At 42.3% G+C, this 21,106-nt stretch overlaps 1 protein-coding gene across 7 annotated transcripts in view; it reads left to right on the forward strand.

Moving 5' to 3' along the window:
* CYRIA (CYFIP related Rac1 interactor A) overlaps window positions 1-21,106 on the forward strand; it is a 139,361-nt gene that overhangs the window by 48,350 nt on the left and 69,905 nt on the right. For 4 of the 7 annotated variants that reach the window (XM_044445114.1, XM_044445116.1, XM_044445113.1 and 1 more), the window contains exon 1: window positions 14,523-14,691. The exons of 2 other annotated variants lie outside the window; for them this stretch is intronic. The gene's annotated coding sequence lies outside the window, so the exon portion shown is untranslated. Of the gene's footprint in view, window positions 1-14,522; window positions 14,692-21,106 lie in introns of those variants that run through there. One more of the 7 variants, XM_044445118.1, reaches the window with a different exon arrangement.

The raw sequence follows: 21,106 nt of genomic DNA on the forward strand, positions 1-21,106 counted from the left end.
AATAATAGTTCTCAGTTTGTCCTGGTTCAAGCCATTGATCAAAGATGAATGGAAAACTATAGTTCCTAGGTTTTCCAACTGCAGTGGATGCTTCCAAGCATTTTCAGGAACTTCCATTGCTGTCATTGCTAACTCTCAATGCTCCCCCCACTTCTTGAGATGCAACAAGGGAGTATTATGACGTGCAAGACTTCGTGACAGTGAAGTTATAGCAGGAAGTTTCTCCTGATGGATCTCTCAAAATTCTCTCTGACAAGTGAGCATGGCCATAGCTCAATGGCACAGCACATGCTGGAGATCCCAGGCTTAAGCGTTGGCATCTCCAGGTAGCAGCCAGTAAATAAATCTTGCCTGAAATGCTGGAGAGCTGCTGCCGACCTGTGTAGCCACTACTGAAAAAGATGGATCAATGCTCTGACCTGGTGGAAGGGAACGCTATACGGCTGTATACGTCTTCTTCTAATTCTTCCAAAAGCCCTGAGCATTCTCCAAGACAGCTTAGAAACACCAGGCCAATTACAAACTGACTGGGGTGAAATAAATTGTCAGCCGTACCATTTAGTGACATTAAGGCACTGGCACACTCCAGTTTACTGTACCTGAAACCAGATAATGTTGTTACTGTAATAAATGCTGCGTTCTCAAGGTGGGCTGTGTCCTTGGAAAATTTGGCAGCAGCAAATATCCACAGTATCTAACTTCTATAATAAAAGCATAGCCTTCACTGTATCCATGGGTTGGTTTGTCTTATGTATAAAAATTGTTCCTAGCCACAGTACAGTTTTTAGGTGCAAAGCTGAATGGTGAACTAGCCATCTTATTATTCTGTGCCCGGGTTGCATGGATTCTGAGTTTGAAAAATGTTCCAATTGCAACTCCAGGGCAGAGAACAATCCTGGGGATTGGATGACACTTGAGAAACTTCTGTCTAGCATTCATGGGCTTCTTCTTGTGCTCAGGACAGCCTTGGAAAGCCGCAACAAAGCAGACCAGAGCCAAACCCAGGGATCTGATGGATTTCTACCCTCCAAAAAAGATTTCTCACGCATCCCTAGGCAATTCTTTGTTTCAAGCACCACCAGAGGAAAGTCATCTGTTTTGAAAGCATTTTCTCTTTGCAGGACTGTCCAGTTTGAGTCTTGTTTAAAGATAACCCCGGAAGGAAGGACTGTGCCTTGAATTTGCTCCTCTGCAGTAAGTACCTGGACAGTAGATCAAGCGAGACCTACAAGTCCCCTGGTCTGATTCTTCCCCACTAGGGTGAGATGTGCTGTATTCTACTCAATTTAGCTATTTCTAATTTTTGTCTGTACAGGCATATTAGTATATGTGAACTTTATGCAAATGAATGTCCTCTCTGACTCTCTGTTTTGAGCATGTGTTTCCCCTTCTTTAGTGATTTGTAAGTGGCCACCCTAACGGACAATCAGGCTTGTTCGGTGGTAGAGCAGTGAGCTGCAGCACCTGACAGCTGGCCCGAATGCCATGAATGCACTGGTTGACCGAAGCAAATATTTATTCAGTCACGCAAAATGGGCTTTCGCTTGTGTGACTATATATATGTTTTTCCTTGCTCTTGTTGGCGTTGCTGCTATACGATCCTTCAACTGCATTGTCGGCCCATTACGTGCTAACAATCACGCTATTTGTCTAGCATCATCCCTGCTCAAGCTTAAACATCTGTCAGTTGGGCTCAGGCTGTAGTGGGCACTTCGAAGCAAGGGCGGAGGATCTGGGGATTCCAGTTGTCGGCAGGCTTCAGCTCCCTTCAGCCCTGACCTTGGCCATGCTGGCTGGGGCTGATGTCCAACAACTTCCACAGGGACACACTTTCCCCACAACTGCTTGGAAGGATGCAAAACAAACAAACAAACAAACAAACAAAGCCAAATGCTGAGCTTCACTTGTGAGAAAATTATGTCTTGTCTTATGCTCCTTCTCCTCATTTGTCTGTGCTGAACAGATGCATCTTCTTAAAAACAAAAACCACCTCATAGTGTGCATTTTTGGTGAAAGTTAATGTTGGCTTGTTTCACTGTTGTTGTTTTGCTGTGTTTTGTTTTAATGACAAGAACACATGACTGTGTACTTCCTGCTTGAGGTGAGGTTCACACAGCCAGGATATGGAATGTTAGCATGACAAATGAAATTATTGTGTTGGAGGAAGTTCATTCAGGCAAGCAGGGATCCTGTTCTTATTGTGCTGTCACTCTCTCCTTTGATAGACTTGCCTCATTTGGGGGAGATATTGTAGCGAATTCAGCAATATAGGAATCAAATGCAGGAAGGAGAAAGTTTAAGAAAGGGGACAAGTAGCTGTGACTAGATTTGCCTTCCAAAAAGCCAAGGAAGCAAATCTTACTGCTGAGTGCTGACAGGCTGCTTCCAGATGAGGTTTTTATGCCTCATTCGCAACTGCAACTCCTGTGGCTTATTTGGGGGATATTACCCAAGGTCCAGACATCTTCCAATTGTAACTGTCCTGTGTTTTTTCCTCTGCTTCTATAATCTTATTATTTACAAAGACATGCATGCACACACCCACAGAGAGAGAAGGAGGGAGAGAGGATAACCCTTAAGGACAGAAGAGCTGCACAGTGCCTTTTGACTGGTGGCACGGATTTATCTAGACGTATCCACAGCAATAAGACATACCTCTCACAAGCAGCAGACAAGACTGCACAGTGGGGCTTACACCATTGAATGTCCCTGCATATAATACTGCCTGGAGAAAATTAGTGTGTCAGGCAGATTTCTAGCTGGAACTCTTCTGCCCATGCTGCAACATTTTGCTGCTGGCCCTAATTGTAACTTATAAATTAATGAATAGTATTTCCCTTTTATTTTGCAAAGGAAAGGCCATTTTTCAATATTTCTTTGGCATTCATTGTTACTAGAAGGAACTAAATTTAAAATGTCCTGAATTCAGAATCCATTGCCCATGAAAAGGTATGTTACTCAAAATTTCTTTAAAAAGTATATGGCCACCAATATCTCCTGAAATGTACGGAGAGTTATATGATCCAAAAAAAACCCCCATTTTTTCCTTGTGTAACTATTCTTTGCTTTATGAATTGCTGGAATTCAGCAATTGAAGTACATAACCTGTTTAAAAAGAACAGAAGAAACAGAAAGGGAGGTGGAGTAGCAATATATATTTGCCCCATTGAGAGCATCTGGGTTAATATAAATGGAATGAAGAATAAAAGGAACACAGTGGTTGGAGTCTATTACTGCCCATCAAGGAGATGATGAGGATTAAACTTTTGAAAAGCAAATTGCAAGTGTTTCAAGGAGGTATGATAGGAACTTCAGTTTCCTTGATATTTGAAATTTCCATTATGGGGACTTCAGTTTCCTTGATATTTCTTGAGAGACAAATTCTGCCATTAAAGTGGAAGAAGGAACAAGAAGAATAGCTATCCTTGACCAGCAGGGAAGACCTAGCATACCTTGACCAACTGAGAAGAACTAGTGCACAAGGTGGCAGCTATGAAAACACTGGGGGAGAGTGACCGTGCCATACCTGAATTCTTGATTCTAAAGGAAGCAAAAGCCAAATATTGCCAAACATGTACCCTATATTTTAGGAAAGCCAATGTTAAAAAACTCAGAACAATGATAAGTAACAGAGCAATGATAAGTAAAGTCCATGGCAAGTGACTCTAATGGGAAAAGGAGTTCAAGATGGGTGGGAATTTTTTAAGAAAGGGAATTCTAAAGGCACCCTTACCAAGAATTTCAACAAGGAAAAAAAGGGAAAAGGGTAGAAGACAACAGAAAATATTCCTTTGGCTTCACAAAAAGCTTAGAGATGATCTGAAAACAAAAAAGGACATGTATAGGATGTGGAAGGAAGGTCAGAGTACGAAGGAAGAATACAGACAGGCAGCACTGAATTACAGGGATGGCGTCTGGAACGCTAAAGCTAGGAATGAATTGAGGCTAGCAAGAGATGCTAAAGACAACAAAAAAGCCTTCTTTAGATATGTCTAAAGTAAAATACAGAAGACAGAACTGGTGGTTCAGCTACTCAGTGTGGATGGCAAAATAATAACCAATGACAATAGGCAGAAGTGCCTAAAAGATCAGTGACCTTTCTGATAAAGGGGAAATACAGGATAGCAGCTCAAGACTGAAAGGCAAAGTGAGTTCAAATCTTCACAGCCTAATGAACTTCATTCTAGAGTCAAACAGGAGCCGGCAGAAAACTCTCAGAATCACTTTGAGAAATCTTGGAGGAAGAGGAAGTGCAAGATTACTGAAGAAGATGCTGTTCTGACCTTCAAGAAAGGAAAGAAGAACCTGAGAACTATAGACCAGTTAGTCTGACATTAAACCCTGAGAAAATTATGGAGCAGATTATAAAGCAGTCATTCTGCAAACACCTTGAAAACAATGCAGTGCTAACTAGAAGCTAACATGGACTGATCAAGAACCAATCCTGCTGTGTGTGTGTCCCCCCCATTACATCTTAAAAAAGAACAAATCCTACAAAACAATTCTAATTTCATTTTTTAATTAGGTACCCTCCCTGATGGACTGTGGGAATGCCATGGACATAATCTATCTTGACTTCAGCAACACTTTTGACAAGGTGCCCCATGATATCCTGATTAGCAAATTAGTTAAAAGTGGGCTAAATGGAACACTTATCAGATAGATCCACAATTGGCTACAAAATCAGACTCAAAGAGTGCTCATCAATCAGTGACATCTTCTCAGACTGGGCAGAGGTCGGAAGTAGGATACCGCAGGGTTCAGTCCTGGGCGCAGTGCTCTTCAACATTTTTATTAATGATTTGGATGATGAAGTGCAGGGAACAATTATCAGATTTGCAGATACAACACTGTGGGGATGGCTAAGAAGATTCAAGGTGATCTTGATAGGTTAGAAGCACTGGGCTGAAAACAATGGTGTGGAATTCAGTAGGTACAAATGCCACGTACTGCACCAAGGAAAACGGAACCAAATGCATCACTACAAGATGGGGAATACTTGGCAATACTAGAGGCGAGAAGGATCTTGGAATTGTTGTAGATGACAAGCTGAACATTTGTCTAAAATGTGCTGCAGCTGCAAAAAGGCTAAATGCTCTTTTAGGTTGCATTAATAGAAGTATCACTTCCAAATCCTGTGAAGTACTAGTTCCCCTGTTTAGGTCTCATCTGGAGTACTGGATCCAGTTCTGAGCACCAAAGTTTAAGAAAGATGCAGACAAGCTGGAAAGGGTTCAGAGGAGAGCAACAAGGATGATCCAGGGACTAGAAGCAAAGCTGTATGAGGAGAGATTGGCTCCAGAAGAAAAGACTGAGGGGAGTTATGAGAGCATTCTACAAGTACCAGCAAGGTTGCCACAAAGAGCAAAGCCAGGATCTCTTCTTGATCATCCCGAGTGTAGGACATGGGCTCAAGTTACAGGAAGCTATGGTTTGGTGGAATGTCAGGAATAAATTTCTGACTGTTAGAACAGTACAACAAATGAAACGGATTGCCCAGGCAGGTTGTGGGCTCTCCCGCATTGGAAGCATTCAAGATGCAACTGGACAGCCAACTGAGAGGGATGGTTTAACCTGATGTCCTGCACTTAGCAGGGGATCACACCCAATGTCCCCTTCCAACTCTACTATTCTATGATTCTATGATGCTGAATTATGTATATGTATCATATCCAAAGACAATAAGAGAGCTGATAATGTTGTGTGTGTAACTCTACATAGACCACTTCTTACCCGCTGCCATAAATGCTTTACATTTGCTGTGGTTTTGCAGTAGTATAGAAAAGTCCTGATTTACTCAGAGGGTCTGCCAATGGCAACAGCTCAGCCATACAGAAAACACCTTGCTGGATGTAGCTGTTGTAAATGCAGGACGCAAATTTACTGTGCTTACATCCAATGACTTGTGTTCCTGCCCTTTTCGTCTGCTGCTAAGGTACTACCTATTGATTGGCAACTGTTCTTATGGATCTTTATCTTAAACTGGACTTGAACAGGAAAGACTTTTATTTGACACCTTCAGATAGAGCAATAAAAACGCTCCCTGGAAAAGAGGTTGCATGATCACTCTGCTCACATTTGCCATAAGCAAATTCTTACTGTGAACATTCTGAGTTATTAAGAGGGAAAGTATGATAGATTTGTTTTTTGCTTTTATTTTTCTCCCAGCAGTCTCTGGGAGTGGAAGTTTATTCTTTCCTTTCCTGTTTTGCATGTGTATATGTTTAGGGCAGAATCTGCCACCAGGCTAAGCTGCAGTAGGCTTGGTGGTCACCCTTTGCATTAGTTCCCTAAATTTCAGCAAAAGTACACTGCTGAAGTCCAGAAAATAAATTTACTTTCTAGACATTTTTCATTGGTAGATATAACCACTTTGTAATCAACTCAATTACAACTCAACTCGATTCAGCTCAAGTCAAAGACAACTATCAGATCTGTGAAATTCTTTGATATACATTGTGGAATAATTCTCTTCAGAGCTACGTAGTCCTCTTCAATAGTAAACATGGGAATTCAGAATGCATGTTGATAATTGTTCACAGAATCACACAGTTCTCCCATGAGCTCTGCCAGATGTTGTTATAAGAAACTTTGGAAGAGTTTTCCTATTGAAGTATGGGATTCATCTGTAGTTTCATCCAAAGTAACCTCTTCATAATTTGGATCAACTGTGGTTTCATCGTGCACACTCTGGTTTTCAATTGTTTTTGGTACTGGCTTTCGTGTAGCCTCTTCTCAAGTGCTTTTTCTTCGTTTTCCTTCTTTTTTCTTGATAGCTAATTTCTCCATCTCCTGCTGCTTCTTCCAGCACAGGAACATGAAATGGCACCACTCCTTGTTCTTAATTTTGGGGACACTGAATGTTGGTGGGGACACTGCCTGGCTGCACCTGGCAGGGCTTCCTTGGCCCTCCCCTGTACCAAAGGCCTCGCCTGTTTTCTCAGCATTGCTCTGTGCTTCCTGCCCACCAGGCTGTCTTCCCACGCAGTCACTCAAATCAAAGACAAGTCATTGCATTGTCATGATAACTGAAGCTTAAACAACTCAGAGTGATTATTTAAGCCATGACAAGTGCTGAGAGCTTTTGCCACCTGGGCACAGCTTGTTATGTCATCGGAACCTGGGTGACATGGTTTGAGGGGAAACAATGTTCAAATAACCTGGCATAAGGCCACGAGTCATTTGAGATCATACAAGCCATGCTTCCCTAGTGCAGATGACTAGATTAAGCAAATACAACCTGGAACACAGCACTACGCACTGGCTTAAACAAGCTGCCATGGCTTCTTTAAGCTGCAGTGATCATGCAAACACAGCTTAGAATATACTGAAGATGCATACCTAGTCACTTTCATGGGGGTTGAATCAGAAGTGTGGTGCAGTTGTAAATAGTTGTAAATGAGAGTCATTGTGGTGTAGTGGTTAAGAGCATGGGACTGGGACTCAGACGATCCGGGTTCTAGTCCCCGCTTGGCCATGGAGCCAACTGGGTGACTTTGGGCCAGTCACAGGCTCTCAGCCCAACCTACCTCACAGGGTTGTTGTTGTGGGGATAAGATGGAGAAGAATGATGTAAGCTGCCTTGAGCCCTTTGTAGGAAAAAGGCAGGATATAAATTGCAATATAAATAAATGATAAATAAATAGCATCTGCATCAGCTGCATGAGCAGAAGCTGCTTCCACATGGAGGTTTCCTTTGCTAGGTGATTTGAGTTTTTTCCAGTATTGCAGGGTAACCAGCTAAAGAATAGGGCAAACTACTTCCTTTTGCATTTGTTCATTCATCGCCAAGTCACATTCACCAACTGTTAAACAACACTGTGATAGTTGGACACCTGGCGAACAAGACAGGTCTTGCTAATCTCCTTGCAGAAAGCAGCAAGTTGATAACCTTGCAGAGAAAATCCCTACCATTATTTTGTTGCTGCAACATGAAAAGAACTTTCTGAGTTACTGTGTAGATTCAGACTTGAACATTTTCATTCAAGTGTGTGGTGTTTCTTGGTCTCTCAAAGGCAGAACATTACCGTAGCATACCCTTGGGATCAAAAGCAGACAAAATGTTTCTAAATATTTGAAAATTAATCGGAGAAGGACACAAATACTTAAAAACACTACCACAAACTTATGTAAATGATTTACATGTATAAGGCAAAGTAGTGAGATTTGAAGAGAGAAAAAAGTGGTGTGGCGTGAAAAGGGTGCCAGCTCCATGCCTTGAAGGACCCTTTTTCAAGAACCTCTCAATAGGCCTTCCTGTTCAGTGAGTCTAACTTCTCACCTCTGTAGAAACAACCAACTGTTCTTGCCCCTCATCCCTTTCTCATCAATGCTGTTCCTTAATTCTTTGGTAGGGAACAGTTCCAGGGAGCCATGGCCTTCCTTGTGCCTTCTTCTCACCATCACCATTGTCTGGGCCAGAGCAAGCGACAGGTGAAGAAGCAGGTGGCAATGGAGAAGTGGAGGACGCTTATCAGAGGGCTTCTGTTGGGAAGCTGGCCCTTGACAGGTGCCCACACAAACTTACCCTGGATGATATCTCTGCATGAGAGTGCCCTAAATCATTATTATTCTGCCTTTGATGTGAGACAGCAGCCACACCATCCTATCAGCAATCACTCTGATGTAGCATTGTCCTGAAACTTCATTATGACCTGATTCCATTGGGAGTGCTTACACTGGAATGGTTACAAGGAAATACATTTTATACTCTTTTTACAAAGGTTTCTTTGAAGAAAGCATCGAAGCTCATTTTTGGTTCTTACCTGGTGTGAATAAGATCTAAAATAAGTATTGCTTGGTCATACCACATTTGAAAAAATTGGGGTAAGCAGTGATAGGTTTACATTTATTTTCACACAATTGGAAAAGATATACCAGTGTGACCTTAACTTTAGAGGGACCAGATATATGGATAACATTGTGTCTACCTTAAGCAAATTTTTGCTATTTGCTTAAATCTTTGATCTTACATTTCTGGCCTATAGCAAGCTCCTTGCAATTACTTGCATACAATAAACAGAATACATTGTTCGGGATCCAGAAATATAATGCTGTTGCCAAGGATACAATGTCTAGATACAACTGAAAATGTGTCTCCACAAAGTAGCTGAAATCAGTCTGATAAGCTAGTGATATTAATAAGATCTAAATAAATGTGACATATCTATTGAACAACATATCGCAATAATATTAAGAATAATCTTGATGTTCTTGCCCATTTCAGAGGAATCTTTTCTATTTGTAAGGAAATATAATTTGTGCTATTTATATTCTGTCCGGACCGGCTGTCACTAGGGAAGAATCATGATCTCATATAGCTATATTTTGTTTCAAGTGCAGTTTTCATATAGAATAGATGGTTTAGACATTGCTTAATGAGAGTTGTATGGAAATGCCCCTTCCTAAGGCAGAAACAAAATAATTCCCTTGCTAGTTTTATATGTTCCCTTTAGTGAAAGGGTAGAGAAGGGTAGATTTTAATATGACTTTTTGGTTGCGTGTGTGTGTGTGTGTTTCAGAGCATTTTGTTTTGTTCTTCATTGTTATTTCCCTTAGGCATGTGCAGTCACATCTGTGGTATTCAATTTTTTTGCAAGTAGCTTTGCAGTGATTTACTATTTTTCTGTGACTGCATGGTGCATTTTAATGGTTCTGTGTAGGAGAAAAGCTATTTTAAAAAATACTGTTGCCAATAGCAAACGGTTGGGTTTTTTGCTTGTGCTGTGATTAAGCATAGAGCTATCCTAGCGTTATAAAGGCTGAACTGTCAATGGACACATAGGATTCTTAGCAAGACCAAATGCATGGGGTTATAAGATACCCATGTTTAGAAGCCAAGGACTGCAGGAGAACGCTTAGGGTGATCGTGTGACCTACCTTCCCTTTGAAGGGCTGTCAAAGGACTGTTGTCTGAAGGGATGCTCATTCCACATTAAAGGGGAAGAACCAAAAGAAGGGAAAGCGGAGAGTAGCAGTTGCACCTGGAAAACACATTATCCAAGTATATGGGTCATCTGGTCATAAACCTCCCCACTAAGGTGAAATGCATTAAGTAAGTAAATAAGTAAATTGAAATATTTAGCAGGCTACCTTCCCTTATATACAGCCAAGTGACCTTTAAGTTTGTGGAAGGAGGCCTTGCTTTCCAAATGTCTCTGTGTGATGCTTTGATGGCAGAACTTCTAAGTAGCAACAGCCACAGTTTGGAAAAGCCTTCCTCATGCATTTTAGGATGTAGAAAATGTGACATCTTTCAAATCCCCCCCCCCAGCTGTTCCACTTTGCTTTTCCTTATGGCTCTGTTATGGTTATTATTAGAATTGTGGGTAAAATTGCATCTTAACAGTGATTTAAATATTAATTTTTAAAGTCCTTTTTATATTTATACGCATTAGCCGTATATAGATATGACAAATGAAATCTTTATTTCCACATATGGATCTGTTACATATAGATCAGAATCTGCAAATGTGTTGCAGACTTATGCCCTCTTTTTGACCGTATTTCCTCTTTTTGATAATATGTAAGTTTGCTACACTAACTGGGGAACTCAGGAGAAATCCAGGCTGAGGAACCTAGGAAAGCCTTAAAGGCAGATGAAAAAAGACCTCTGCTCCTATGCTGAGAAATGATGCTTCCTTTTCACTGGTGGTTAATGCAGTTGGCAGTGGCAGGAAATGGCTTCCTGCACTCACCATCCATTTGCCTTGCTCTGGGCTCCTGGCAAACGGCTGATATTCACAGACACGTGTGCTCATCCTGTACCGATTCCCAGCTGCTGCCACCGGCGACTAACCAACTCCATACCAGCAGCATTCCCTGCTCACTCTGTATGGACAGCATTTCTCTTGATGCTATTCTTCTTGTGACCTTAGGCAGTGTGGAGATTATGCTGAGGAGTGGAGCAGTGCTACATGGCCCTTGGCTATGTGCCCATGGAGAGCTGAAGGCTGCTGCTCTTATCCCAGATATTACAAGCTGACACATATTTACCTTGTCATTTCCAGTGAAACAATACAGTAAAGGATTTGTAATCAGGTCCAGTCTTGCTTCAACAGGTTTGGCAAACTAAGTTTGTCAGTATTGACAATGGACATCTTTAATAATAATGTGTCTTCTGAAGTTTTTATTTAGTCTTTGACCACTGGACATGCAAAGTATTTTTTATTTACACAAGCAGTTCTCTTGTAGACAAAAGAGATAATGTATAGACAATTTCATCTTAAGGCTCTGAACCTTGTTAGTTAAAATCTAATGACCAGATTCTAATCTAGGGCAGATTCCTGTCATGAGAGGATTCTGTCCTTAAAGATGGTAGATAAATTTTATTGGCCACATGATAACTTAGTGATTCAGAGGACTCTTGTGATTAGACAAGCCACCCATATTTCCTGAGTAATTCTAAGGCCAGGTATTGTGGTGTATACTTAACTTCATGATAACACACAGTAGCATGCCATGTCGCCAGCATTTTAATAGTTTTTTTTTCAAATGAACAATTATTTATTGTATAATTTAAATGATATTGTTTTGTTGGATGTACACCACCCAGAGAGTCCTGTTTGGACTATGGAGATGTGATTTTATAAATCAAATAAATAAGAGTTGAAATGCAGAATATTTAATCTCCAAAAGCAAAATTTGAGAATCACTTTTCGCTGAGGCGTCTGCATATGGCAGGTGACTCCTGCACCTTGGGAACACGTGCATCTCATGTACTTTAGCAGGGCTGACTCACAGTGCTGCCAGTCTTGTGGGGCCGGCTTGCATGTTTTAGCAGTCCAGGCTAGGATGGACTTTTTCACCTCTTCAGTGCATCTGTAAAGTAGGGATTATAATTAGGCATCCCATCTCTTTTCTCCTACCATTCTAGTACTTTAAGTGACTGCATGATCATTCCAGGTTTCTCTGCACTCCTTCACATTCCAGCTGCAGATATCTTCCTTTCTTGAATTTGTATCTGTCATGCAGAGGAGTCTCATTTGTGGACTGGGGTTAAGGCAGCTGTCAAGGGCTAATGATTGTGAATAGAAACCCCCAGGGTGATAAGAGATTGTTTTTTTCATTTTGGCAGGACTGGAGAGCCTTTGATAGGTACACAGGGAGCAGAAATTTAGCGGGTGAATTCCAGTTGCAGAATTGGTTTTGTTTTGTTTGTTTTTTACTTCATTTTACGTTTGTTTTTAACCTTTTTTGTTGTAATCTGCCTTGAATCTGTAACAAAAAGATGGTATAGAATAGTTAACATAAATGAACATTTCATCCTGTCCTGTAGCTGCTAGGGGCACAAGAGTCTTTCCAGCTCAGAATTTAGCATCTCTACTGGATTTTTATTAACAAGGCACAGAGTCTCTGCATGATGTCGGAAAAAGAGGCATCACTCTTGGTGGTAGTGGGTGAATGCTTTAAATAGAACATGCATACAGTATTAATAAGATGCAAGTGCGTATGGTGCTGACAGCCAGTTATTTTTTCCCCCTACACCCCCGTTTGGAGGGATGAATTGCCATTCTTACCTTATACTACAACAGTTTCAGACAGGAATAGGAAACCTCTTCCCTTCACCTCTTCTTTCACTGTCAAAGGCCACAATCCCTCTGGGGAAAAAGGGGATCTCCTATCAGAGGTGCACAGAGTTAATGGTGGTTTGGGCAAAAGCCCAAAGTGATCAACGCCAGGATTCGCATTGAGCAAATCATTCCCTTCTTGCCACTCTGTCACTTCCCCACCCGTTTCGCTTTCCTTTTAGTTCCCCATCCCACAGTATGTTAAATATGGTACTGGGAAGAAATCAGCAGCCCAGTGTTTTGTGGAGTTTGACAGGCATAGACACTTCATAGCACTTCGCATAAAGGCATGCTCAAATGGGAGTCAGATCTATTGAAATCAGCCAGACATATTTGTGAGAAAGCATGCATAGGACTGGGCTGTTAATGCCTGGCTCAGTTAATAATATCCATCTATGAGCATGTGTGATCATTGCCTAAGTTTTCAAAAAGAAGATGTGCCTGGGGCTTCTGGCTGACAGGAAGTTGCATCAGCTAAATCCAAAATGTGTTGCACTTGGCTGTAGTGACTAAACTGTGAAGGAAATGTAGTCTGCACATTCTGTTATGATTACATTAATTTCCCTTTTCATTTTCTCCATAGGTTTTTAATTATTTTATTATTTATTGGAAATATTTCCAGACCACCTTTCAGGGCTTTTTCTCCTCTGTAGTCATTCAAGTACAGACCCACTATTTCAAGCCTCTTTCTGTATTAAGAAATGCCAGTCATTGTTTAGAGATATGTTGGTTATACTGGCAAAGCTGACAACTTATAGCATTATATTTAATAGGATCTGAAAAGACACATATTCTTTCTTAAGTTTTGCTTCGGGCAATTTGGAACAACTCTTATCGCTCAAAGTACTCTATGAATTGCCTTGAATTTCTAGGCATGAAGTACATCCTAAAGCAGGAGCCAAACTAGATGTGACATGGAAGCAAGGCTGTTCCTGTGGTTAAGCAGCAAGAGGCCTGGCTATTTCAGGCATCAGATGCTGAGGCAGGGGCAGTGATGAAGCTGAGGGGGACTATGGGGTCTAAGCCTTAACCTCTCCACTTCACATTGAAGTCCCAATCTTTCCCTGCCCAGAGCTGGTCTTAGCCCTGCAGGTGGAAAGCATCATTGTGTGACTGTGTTTTTGTGATGTGACGGGGAAGGCATATGTGCTCACCTGTACTAAGAGGCTATCCTCAGGTGCCGTGGAGGATTTTGTTGAAGTATCCCCCCTGCTGTAGTAAGATTCTACTGCCGAAGTGGATTCTCTATGTGGAATAGGTGTGTGGGTGTACTGTATTAACTTTCATTTCAGGCAGCTAAATGTCTTGGGTCATCCTTGCAGGGCAGATATGTATTTTAAATGCATATTTTTCCAAGTGGTGAAGATAACAGTGCATGTGGGCTCGTGGAGGATTGGAGAGAATCTGCTCTTAATATTAAACCCACCCACCTTCGCACCTATACTGGGACACCTCATGCCAAATCTCCTATGTCACGCCTAGTTTGGCCCTATCTTCGGCAATTTCTTTTTCAGTCCTTAGTTTCTCCGCCCTCCCCCGCCCGTGTTATTTATGTGACAGCTGTCACCATTTCAATGAAAGCGATCTTGACTGTTTTGTGCGTGTGCTTCGACTCTATTATTTCTGCTTTATTATGATATTGATTGGCTCTCGGTGCTGTTGATTAAGTGCTTCACGTTACGGGGCTCGGCCCTGACTGAAATGGGTGGTGGTGGTGGTGGCAGAATAAGCTGTGCAAGAGAGAGAGAGAGAGAGAGAGAGAGAGAGAGTGCGCGCGCGCGCAAAAGCATTCCTGCCGGGTGTCCCCCTGGCAACTGACTGAGGCGGCGCCTGCGGCTGCAGAGCTCGGGGGCGGAGAGAGAGGGCCGAGCGCGCCTCGGCTGACTGGCAGCCCAGAGCGCCTCCCCCCGATGACAGATACAGAGAGAAAGAGAGAGGAGGAAAAGAAGAAGCTGCAGCTCCCAGGGAGTGTCCCGGCCGCCCGCCCGCCCGTCCGTCGCCGCCTCCGCCTCCGCCTCTCCCGCGCGGGGTTGGGTCGAGCCATCGTTGATAGCGCCGGCTGGGCATGGCTGAGCGCTGCGTTGTCTGCTGCAGCGCTGTGGAGCGGAGGCGAAGGGTGCAGGTGAGGGCGGCGGGGTTGGCCGATCCCAGCTGCGTCGGTGCTTGTGAGCAGGAGCAGGAGAGAGCCCGCGACTTTCCGCCGGGTGTGGGGAAGAGCGGCCACGGCTGGGAGTTGGCCGGCGTGGGGAGGGGGAGAAAGGCAGGAAGGAAAGGGCCCGGCCTGCCGTGCAGCTCGGTGCGGAGGCTGAGTTGGATCAGTGGGAACGCGCTCTGGATGCTCGGGGACGCCCGCGGGGGTGCTGGAGCGGGTCAGAGGCTCTTGCACTGGGCATCTCTTCCAGGAGTTAACCCTGTCGTGGAAGCGCTGGCTGGTCCGCCTGATCTGTAGCGAAATGCAGCCCTGAGGAGTCATCACAATTCTCGACACATGATTTTTTTGTCACGCACCCCCCCTTCCCACACACGCATACATAGCACCCTTGCAACCCGACCCGGTCCTTGTTTCCTCGGAAGTAAACCCCGCTGAGTTCAGTGAGGTTTTCCTGCAAGTAAATATGCTTAGGATAAGAGGGTCTGAGCTGGAGTGGAAAAGACACCTGTTGCTGGTTTGCCTGGTCCGTTTTCCTCCCTTCCTCCCAATGGTGACCTCTGCTTCAACTGTGATTTGGATGGAAGGCTTGCTAAAAGGATTAAAGAGGTTGCAGATTCTCTTCCATGTTTCCACGCACCCCTTCCCAGATCGATCTGGAGTTGGGCATAGCAAGGAGTAGGGGTAGGTTGGTAGATTTTGGTTACCGGGGTATGCCAGTTGTTGGCCTTGAGGTGGGCACTAAGTGCTGCACTGCTTTGCTCCGTTCGCCTTGTCTGCCTCACATTTCTGAATGATGTGCTTGTGTTTCAAATCTAGTGTCAAATTTTGTTGCATGTCCTCCCATAATAGGCAACATAAAGGGAACCCTCTTACTGGTATTCATTCTAATCTTTGTGATGTTCTTAGCTGGGTGGATTAGGGAGGTGGAATGACCATGCTGCCCACGTTCTTGACTGGTATTTTTCTGTGTGGGTTGAATCCTCTGTTGACCTTGCTGTTTCCTTGGTAAGTCTTATGGACTGACAAGATTCAGCCCAGTTTTCCTGCGTGGTTACACATTAAACTGGCTTCAGATCATGGCAGGGGAGAAATAATTGTTGTCAAGAAGCCCCTGCTTTTGTATGGTAGTATCTCCATGTTGCAGTTTTAAAATTAATTAGTGGCAATGTGCCACAAAGCCCTCAGGAGGCCCTACCATGGCAAAGACTCTCTCTCTCTCTCTCTCTAAGATGCCCCTAAATGTTCAGTGTTAGTTAAGAGTCAATTCAGATCAGCTGCAAACTATAATCTTCACAGGCCCCTCTATCCTCTTAGAATGTTGGAGTTGTTATCCTGGTCTTTAATAAGACTGTACTATGTTGGAAAGAACAATCACGTATTTGGAGCAATGCATTCAAGCTTAAACTGTGTAACACGGTTAAAAGTATTTGTTGAGACCTTGAGAAGAATGTAAATTACCAGTGTGAAATTGTGTTCCAAATAGTCCTAACATTAGTGATAGGTTCTATGATAATTTTGGGGTTTGGTTTTAAAGCAGCTTTGGGAACTCCATATTTTATTCAAATAATAGTGCTGGAAAGACTGTGTTGAAATCTTGCCCTCTGCACTTCATTTCCCCAGTCCAAATATTCCCATGCCCACAGCAGATCTTAGCTGCCCCTGGAAGAAAGCATCAGGTGCATGTGTGTGTTGGTGACTGACTTGAGGAAAGCAAGTGCAGGGGAAAGGCTGAAATACAGTCTTACTAAGCACTGCTTCTCCATTCAAATTCAGAGATGCCTTCCTCCTGTGCTTTGATTATAGATATAACAAGAGCAATTCCGAAGCAGGCAAAATGGCTATCTAGTCCAGCATGTGGTTTCCACGGTGGTTAATTCTGTGCCGGTGGAAAGCACACAACAGGGTATGAATGTATGAATGCAGTTGTGCCCTCTTGCCTGTATTCCCCATCAGCTGGCATTCACGGGTATATTGCCTCTGCTGTTGGAGCAGTATACATAGCTATCAGCACTAGCATCAAGTGATAGCCTTATCTTCCATAAAAAAGTATCAGTCATGTCTTTTCCAAGTAGCATGCAGTTTGGCCTACTTCACAGGTTGTATTTGCAGTCCATATTTTGATACATATTGAAAGATCCAGTTTAGGTGACTATTAAATTGTGGTTTATTCTCTGCCCCTTTCTATTCTTTTCTTCTTTGGAAAAATGTTCATAAAATTAATTTTTGTGTCATCTCTTGCACTTGCTATTCCAAGTGTGTGGATTATCATGTTATCCTCCAAGTGGTTCTGCTTTCCCTTATACAATTGAAATTATGTTGAGGTTGAACCAGTGTATAGCTGGCATTTGTACCTATAATATAGGAAAGCTTCATGCATATTACAAAGTAATTGCAAAGGTGCTCAGCTTGTATGAAAGCCAAATTTGCCATTTCTCCCTCCCTCAGTGAATGAATACTTATTGCATTATTATCCTAAACTGTTGCCACATGTTTGTTTAAATCTAATGGATTTTAAAAGGGAATGGGTGGTTTGGACTAAGCAGGAGTTGGTGCAGTTTATTCAGCTTCCACTCTCTCCTGAGTCACGCATGTTAAAAATCTTCTTAGATTTCAGAACAAGTTTTGGATTTAGGCGTTAAGGCTTGAAAGAAATGTCCAAATACCATAAGAGGGTTTTTTGGGGGGAGGGGGTGGGAAGGCAGTGTCATGAGTTGGTAATGTGGATGTGATCCTTCTAGTGGTTGCTATTTATTTGGGTCATAGCAATGCCTTGTGGTGCCAACAAGGGTTCCTTGTGTTCCAGGATCTTCATTAATACATTAGCAGAGAGATGGAAAAATCCATTTCCCAGTCAGCTTACTGTCTTTTGCCAGGCCATAGTAGAGGGACAAGGAAAACAAAAAATGGGAAAGTAGAGACTGCTGATGAAAAGAGCAAAGTACTGCACAGTTCACACGGCTGCATTTTTAAAAGGAGCTAATGCCTGCTTTGGCATGTGGGTTTTCTCTAGTCTCATACCTTGAATGTGTTTGCTGGGGATAGGGCTTTTTACTTTCACATGTTTGCAGATATATGGTTCTAGTATGCTGGAAAAAAGATCTTACAGTTTACAAAGAAGAAATTTCACTGGTTATGTACACACTTTGCTTTTAAAATGCTTGGCTGTATCTCAGTCACACTCCCTGACCTGTTTCTCTTTCGGTTGCTGTGTTAAAACCTAGGGGTGAAACAACCAAATAGGATCTTTCCTTGCTGAAAGGATCTCGATTTGGATTGTACACATTTAAGGCAGAGACATTTTGGAAAAGATTCTTGGTAATGTTAATTATGTTCTGTTAGTACAAGCCGCTCTTCCTATCTGTGCATTCATCTGGTATCAAACTCTATTCTTTCATTCCTGTTTGTGCTCTTCATTTTACAGAAAAACTAAAATACCCTCCCCCTCTTATGTGCATTGGATAGTGCTCTCTCAACACCTCTCCTTCAACATTTTCGTACAGTGAGAATAACCATGAACATACCACCTCCTCTGCACTGAAAACCCTGAATAAAAAACTGCTTATTTTCTTGATGTCTTGTTCTTAGCACTTCCCACTCTTTGTCTTCTCATTGCATTTTCCTGTCTTAGGCCAAAACAAATTTTGGTGGTTCGTCCCCTCTCCTGTTCTGGGAAAAAGGGCACCAATGTATGTCACTGGCACATCAGTTTGTCTCTTGTAGCATGCAATATTTTGCACATCCAGAACAAACAAAACAAAACTTTGTGCTCATGTTAATGTCATTGTATATTCTCTTTCCTTATATTAGTGGATAATTTCTTTATGGTGAGCCATAGTTGAGTACAATTAAAGTGGGTTAGAATACATTTTTATTGCTTTTCTCACTTGTTTTCCCTCTTACGTGCTTCCTAGTTCTTTGTCGTGTGTATAGCTCCAAGCACTGTATTTTCTCTTCTGTCCTTCACACCCCACCCAGGCACCTAGTTGCATCAGTGTAGATATGTCAAAATTGCCCAATTTCTTACTCACTGGCACTGTCATTCAAAAAATGGCAGGTGCAGCTGCACTAGGATGAATGATAAGAATGTAAGAACATAAGAAGCGCTGTGCTGGATCAGACTGCAAGCTTGTCTAGTCCAGCATTCTGTATCTACAGTGGGCAATCACTTGCCTATGTGAAGCTCACGACCAGGACATGAGAACAATTCGCACTCTTCAGCTTGTGTTCTCCAGCAACTAGTATTCATAGGCACACTTCTTCTGATTGTGGAGTAGTGTACAGCTGTCATGACTAAAAGCTATGCATTCCTGATCTGTGGCCATGTTGGCTGGGGCCAGTGGGCGTTGAAGTCGAAAACATCTGGATGCCACTAGGTTGGGGAAGGCTACTATAACTTGTCCTCATAATGGAATTGCTTCAGTCCCTTGCTCATCTTGGGTGACACTTTTCTGTCCCTTTTCCAGCTCTTCAACATCCTCTTGGACATGTGGTTACCAGAAATGCAGTTGTCCTAATAATTTTTACGAGAAAATTATGATGTTAGCTGTTTTATTTTCAGTTCTTTCCCAAATGATCCCTAAAATGGAATCTGTCCTTTTCAGAGCAACTGCACACTCAGTTGATATTTTCATGAGCTGTCTGTCAAGTGGCCTCTTTCTTGGCAGTTGCCACCAGTCCAGAACTCATCAATGCATATGTGATTAGGGTTTTTTGCTTGCTTACACAGAGCTATATTTGTCATGTTAATGCCCATTCCTCCAGTTTGAAGAAATCCTTGAGGAACTCATAGCAACCCCTTTTTGTTTTAACCATCTTAAATCATTTAGGGTTACCAGCAAACTCAGCCATCTCTGTGCTCACCTTTAACTGCATAACATTTAGAAACAAGTTAAAGAGCATGTATCCCAGTTCACTTGCTTGGGGAAACCACTATTTATTATTCTCCATTGTGAAAACTAAACATTTATTCCCACTCTCTTCGTTGTGATCTTTACGCAGTTATCCATCCAAAAGAGGACCTATAACCTTAGCCCATGACTGCTAAAGTTGTTCAGAAGTCTTTGGTGAAGGAGCTTTGTCAAAATCGTTTTGCAAGTGCAAGTAAAAAAAGTCTATTGCTCTCCCCTCATTAATGTTTACTGACACTTGCAACGAGCTCTTTCATTTGCTGAAGTAATACTGGCACTTTTTCAGTAGGATATGGCCTATCTGTTTGATAATTTCATCTTTAATAATGTACTCCATTAATTTGCCTGGCTCACCTATTAAGCTAACCAGGCTGTAATTTCCTGGGTCTCCTGTGGATAGTTTATCTTTGGTGGTATTATATTGGCCATGCCCCAGAGACAGATCTAAGGTAGGGATGGGAGGGCAAGCCATTTTCAAGCTCAGCTAAGTTCTCCTATTATTTGCAACACTACTCACTGCAGAAGACACAGAACAGACATTTTTGCCCGAATTGATATTTACAGGAAGGGATTTCTGTACCTTAGTGAGTAACTGAAAACAGACAAATCAGTGGTCCAGATTGTATCACCAAAGAGTTTTTGAAGAACTGAAATGTGATATTGCTGATCCACAACATGTGCCTAAGATCAGGGATGTACTAGAATTGTGTTTCTGTTCGCAGATCACGCAAGTATGTCTCCATCACAGTCCTGAATGTTAGTAGGAGCATTTCCCAATCCCCAAAGATACGTTAGCAAATTCCTACTCTAGTCAGTAGGGGCAAAGTGTGCATTTCTGAAAAACGCACTGAAATACAAACCTTTCCTGTTCAAATGAGCCAGCAAACAGGTTGAAATCAAAGAGGAGAGCAAGCCAAAACAAGCTTTGACGTGATTTCAGAGAAGCCCCAGCTGTCAGCTTGTGTTATGAACTCCTGAAGGAACTGTCAGTAGCTTAAGCTGGCCAACCTCTCTCACCCCTTGCCTAAGTGGTGTGCCCTGATGGAAGGAGAAAAAGTCCCATCCAGAGAGCTCTTGGAGAAACATCTGGTTGGCCCATGAAGACTATGTTCTAATGGCTTTTTTGGAGTAGCTTTTGTGTGTTTGTTTCAGTATTTAAAAATCATAAAGTGCCTTGGGTATCCTGGCAGAAAGGCAGTATGAAAATGTATTAAGTTAGTCAACCAGTTGATAAATCATTTAGCTTCTCTACTTTTTCCTCATTGTCCTGTAAGTGCTCTTACAACTCCCATACTGGACCGTTTGCCTTCCTAGCCAGTTTCTGCTTCTGATGTATTTATGGAATGTTTTAACATAATGTTATTAATATGCTTCTTGAAATTCTTTTTTGCATCCCATGTTGTCTTCTTGCATTTCCATTCTATAGCATTTCCATTCTTTTCATTCTCCTTGTTTGGGTAAGCTTCTATTTTTTTGAA

This window comes from Varanus komodoensis, unplaced genomic scaffold (genome assembly GCF_004798865.1).
Source record: "Varanus komodoensis strain SLA01 unplaced genomic scaffold, ASM479886v1 scaffold47, whole genome shotgun sequence".
NCBI classification, from domain to species: domain Eukaryota; kingdom Metazoa; phylum Chordata; class Lepidosauria; order Squamata; family Varanidae; genus Varanus; species Varanus komodoensis.